This window comes from Montipora foliosa, chromosome 3 (assembly GCF_036669935.1).
Source record: "Montipora foliosa isolate CH-2021 chromosome 3, ASM3666993v2, whole genome shotgun sequence".
Lineage (NCBI taxonomy): Eukaryota > Metazoa > Cnidaria > Anthozoa > Scleractinia > Acroporidae > Montipora > Montipora foliosa.
In genome coordinates this window covers 62,693,841-62,698,840 of record NC_090871.1, presented here as the reverse complement: position 1 = coordinate 62,698,840, position 5,000 = coordinate 62,693,841, and the positions used below count along the sequence as shown (strand labels likewise).

The following is a 5,000-nucleotide window of genomic DNA, read 5'->3' as shown; positions in this document are numbered from 1 at the left end:
CTGCGCAACTGATCAGTGAAGCAGTCCAATTTGAACACTGATGATCGAGGTGAGATGACTGTTCCATTGCTCCGAAAAACTCAAGTAATGGTTTCGTTCGGCGAAGTTCAAAGTCGTAATGAGAACGGGTACATTATACGAGGCTCCGATCTTGCTTAGCTTTAAGTAAGACTTTAAAGCGAGTAGACATTAAGGGTTTGTTACGGCTAAAACTGATTGAATGCATTCTTCATCGTCATTTCCTTTGTGACACCCTCAATTTTGAATGTAAACGGATTCAAAAACTAAAAACTCTCTCTGTTCAGAAACAATTCAAGATACATCATTTACTTACTTACTTTCTCGATGTGCACGGAAAGAATGGAGGGCAGTATATACATTGTAGCTCGATCACACAAGAAACAAATAATTTAGCACCGTGACCCCTCAAGCTAATTGTTACTTATTACCTTGCAACGACAGACAAATATCTGATTACACCCAGCAAGCTAATATTTCCAAATACCTTGCAATGTTCCTCTTTAAAACCTTGTGAGCAGGAATAATGAATCCGGCTGAACAAAAAATTAAGGGATAAATAATACTGGTGGATCATTTGGGTGCGTCATTCGCAACTGATCATGAGTGACGGTGATCATGATCACTTTATAAAATAAACATATCAGGAATTCTGACATAGTCACTAACTTGATCCAAACTGAGTAAAGAGAAAACAACAAAAAGTAACGCAAAATTCGTTAGAACTGCTTTATCACACATAAATTATTCCTTGTTCGTGTTATTAAGAAATGAGTAACAGCGAAGTCCTCGACAACAAGAAATGACTCTGCAAAATTTGATGATTTAATGTGGTTATCCATTTTAACTTTCATAACACAAATCATTTATGCCTAGTACGCAAAAAGAGTGGAACTGGAGCGGAAAGCTGAAAAGTTCTCAAGAGAACGGATCGAGGTGAGATGACTGTTCATGATTGCTCGGAACAACTCAAAAAATACATGGTTTCGCTCGGCAAGGTTCAAAGTTGTAATGAGAACGCATACATTATACAAGGCTCTGGTCTTGTTTAGCTTTATGTAAGACTTTAAAGCGAGTAGACATAAAGAGTTTGTCATGGCTAAAACTGATTGAATGCTTTCTCAATCGTCATTTTGCTTTGTGGCACCCTGTAGTTTGAATCTAAGCGGATTCAAAAACTAAAACCTTCTCTGTTCAGGAATAATTCAAGATACATATAATTTACTTACTTTCTCACAATGGTGGGCAGTTCTTGGTTCCATCACACAAGAAACAAATAATTTATTACACCCTCAAGCTAATGTTACTTATTACCTTGATATGTTCCTCGAGTCGTTGCAAATGAATTAATGGCAAGCAACATTGGTTAATTGTTTGCGTGCGCGGTGCGTGCGTGCGTTCGTGACAACCAGCCAAGCTTCTGAATGATCGTGATCACTCAGAAAATAAACAGTTAAGTTATGCATAAAAGGAATCTGTGCCGACATAGTTACTGACTTTAGTCCAAAGAAAAGAAAAGAGAGGCGAGTAGGAAATTTATTACGCATGCATTACTTGTTCTTGCTATTAAACAATGAGACTTTAAATTTAAAGCAGGCTGATCAGACATATTATGTGATCACAATGTACAACTAATTAAAGAACAGAAAGCAGTATAGTTCAATCAAACAACAAAAAAATAATCAATTAGGAGTGTGCCATTACCTGGCAAAGTCTTCGTTGGAACGTGTTGAGCAGGAACAAGGAACCCAGCTAAAAGTAAATTAATGGGTAATCAATATGAGTGAATTGTTCGCGTGCGTGCGTCAGTTACAACTGAATGACCGTGACCGCTACAAAATAAATGTAAAAACAATACCGACATACACGCATGATGGAAATGTGTAATGGGCCCGAGGGAAGGACTTGATACAACACAAGTTGCGTTGACAACGGGCAACGGGGGTAGGACAGCTTTAAAATCAGAGTCCGGGGCAGGAATCAAACCTACGACCACAGACAGACAACGCTAACGATGCGAGAGCGCGTGACGTCACGCTATTTTGAGACAGTCAACTAATCGAGGAAAATGTTCCATAAAAACTTCAAATCGCGTTGTTTCTTTTCGAAAACTCATTTTATGGACAGCTAGATAAATAAAGTTCACTCAGCTACTATTTTCTACGTTCTCCTGGATGATTTGATGGTTTTTTGACCGCGCGTAGACTCGCAGCTCTAACAAGGTGTTTCCTGATTGGTTATATTGTATCTTCGGTGGTATCGGTGGTAACCAGTCAGAGATCAATAGAATGCTACAAATGTCACACTTCGTTCCTGCTTCGTCACGCGGAAGAACCACATATGCAAGGAAAGAATGGAGGGCAGTATATAGTTCGATCACACAAGAAACAAATAATTTAGCACCGTGACCCCTCAAACCAATTGTTACCTATATTACTTTGCAACGGCAGACAAATAACTTATTACACCCAGTAAGCTAATATTACCAAATACCTTGCAATGTTCCTATTCAAAACGTTTTGAGCAGGAATGCTGAATTCGGCTGAAAAAAAAATTCAGGGATAAATAATACTGGTGGATCATTTAGATCCATCATTTGCAACTCATCATGAGTTTGACTGTGGTCACTTAAGAAAATAAACATGTAGGGAATTCTGACATAGTCACTAACTTGATCCAAACTGGGTAAAGAGAAAACAACAAAAAGAGACGCAAAATTCATCAGAACTGGTTCATCACAAATAAATTACTTGTTCGTGTTATTAAGAAATGAGTAACAGTGAGCAACTTACCAAAACGGATGCTAGTCAATGCCAGGTCCTCGACGACAAGAAATGACTCTGCAAAATTTGATGATTTAATGTGGTTATCCATGCATTATCGAATCTTCTTGAAAAACTTTTAACTTTCATAACAAAATTCCCTTATGCCTAGTATGCATTAAAAATGTAGAACTGGAGCGGAAAGCTGAAAAGTTCTCAAGAGAACTAACAAATGGAGCAGCAAGGCGAAGTCATTTCATACTCGAGCAAACTGCGCAACTGATTAGTGAAGCAGTCCAATTTAAACACTGATCGAGGTGAGATGACTGTTCCATTGCTCCGAAAAACTCAAGTAATGGTTTCGTTCGGCGAAGTTCAAAGTCGTAATGAGAACGGGTACATTATACGAGGCTCCGATCTTGCTTAGCTTTAAGTAAGACTTTAAAGCGAGTAGACATTAAGGGTTTGTTATGGCTAAAACTGATTGAATGCATTCTTCATCGTCATTTGCTTTGTGACACCCTCGATTTTGAATCTAAACGGATTCAAAAACTAAAAACCCTCTCTGTTCAGAAACAATTCAAGATACATCATTTACTTACTTACTTTCTCGATGTGCAAGAAAAGAATGGAGGACAGTATATACATTGTAGTTCGATCACACAAGAAACAAATAATTTAGCACCGTGACCCCTCAAGCTAATTGTTACTTATTACCTTGCAACGACAGACAAATATCTGACTACACCCAGCAAGCTAATATTACATACATACTTTATTGAACCTCCCCAAAGGGGCTTTTCAGGAACAATAATAATTATAAAATAATAATTTACATAATTATTTAAATTATTTACAAGATTAAAATAACCAATCATCACTATCAATTACATAACTACTTATCACGATATCAATCACTTCCTAAAAAATCCCTTAGCAGTTTGTTCCTTAAACGCTTCTCAAAGATTATTTCGTTGCTACAAAGTTTCAAATTAGATTCCAAGGAATTCCATATGCTAACAGTTCGGTAATAAAGAGTTCTCTGTCCAGAGGCAGTTTTAAAAAGAGGGATATTTAAAAATTGGGAACTCCTGGTTGTATAACTATTTACATCAGAACCTTTGGTGAAAATAGTGCTCAGGTATTCAGGGGCACGACAATTCATACATTTAAAAGCCAAAATGGTATTTCGGTAGTAAAGCTGACTGGATACTGGAAGCCACTTAAGGCGTTTCAATTCAGGCGTAACATGATCATATTTCCGAATTCCACTTACTATTCTACACGCAAAGTTTTGTACCGATTGTAGTTTGTCGATATTTAACTTCGAGCAGTTGGCCCACACGTTCGAACAATAAAACAATTTGCTAAAAACTAAGGCATTAATAACTATCAAAAGGGTCTTTCTGTCGAATGCATGTTTGACGCGGTTAATCTGCCCGAGAGAAGACATGCATGACGAAACGGTCTTAATAATGTGATTGTTGTACGATAAATGAGGGTCTAATAACATTCCCAGGTCCTTTGCGGTTTCACTAGGTGATAAGTCATTCCCCAATAAAGATAGGTGATATCTTGAAGCTTGGGTAGCATTTTTCTGGTACCAAACACCATAAGTTTGGATTTATCAGGATTTAGCAGTAAATAGTTTCTGAAGCACCAATATTACCAAATACCTTGCAATGTTCCTCTTTAAAACCTTGTCAGCAGGAATAATGAATCCGGCTGAGCAAAAAATTAAGGGATAAATAATACTGGTGGATCATTTGGGTGCGTCATTCGCAACTGATCATGAGTGACTGTGATCATGATCACTTTATAAAATAAACACATCAGGAATTCTGACATAGTCACTAACTTGATCCAAACTGAGTAAAGAGAAAACAACAAAAAGTAACGCAAAATTCGTCAGAACTGGTTTATCACACAAATTATTATTTGTTCGTGTTATTAAGAAATAAGTAACAGTCAGGTCCTCGACAACAAGAAATGACTCTGCAAAATTTGATGATTTAATGTGGTTATCCATTTTAACTTTCATAACACAAATCATTTATGCCTAGTATGCAAAAAGAGTGGAACTGAAGCGGAAAGCTGAAAAGGTCTCAAGAGAACGGATTGAGGTGAGATGAGCTCCTGCTGTTCATCATTGCTTGGAACAACTCAAAAAATACATGGTTTCGCTCGGCAAGGGTCAAAGTTGTAATGAGAACGCATACA

General features: G+C 37.4%; 2 pseudogenes; one reads left to right on the top strand and one right to left on the bottom strand.

Moving 5' to 3' along the window:
- Window positions 1–4,276, bottom strand: part of LOC137997903 (tetratricopeptide repeat protein 28-like) — a 220,632-nt pseudogene extending 216,356 nt beyond the window's left edge.
- Window positions 1–5,000, top strand: part of LOC137996205 (organic cation/carnitine transporter 2-like) — a 329,899-nt pseudogene that overhangs the window by 240,684 nt on the left and 84,215 nt on the right.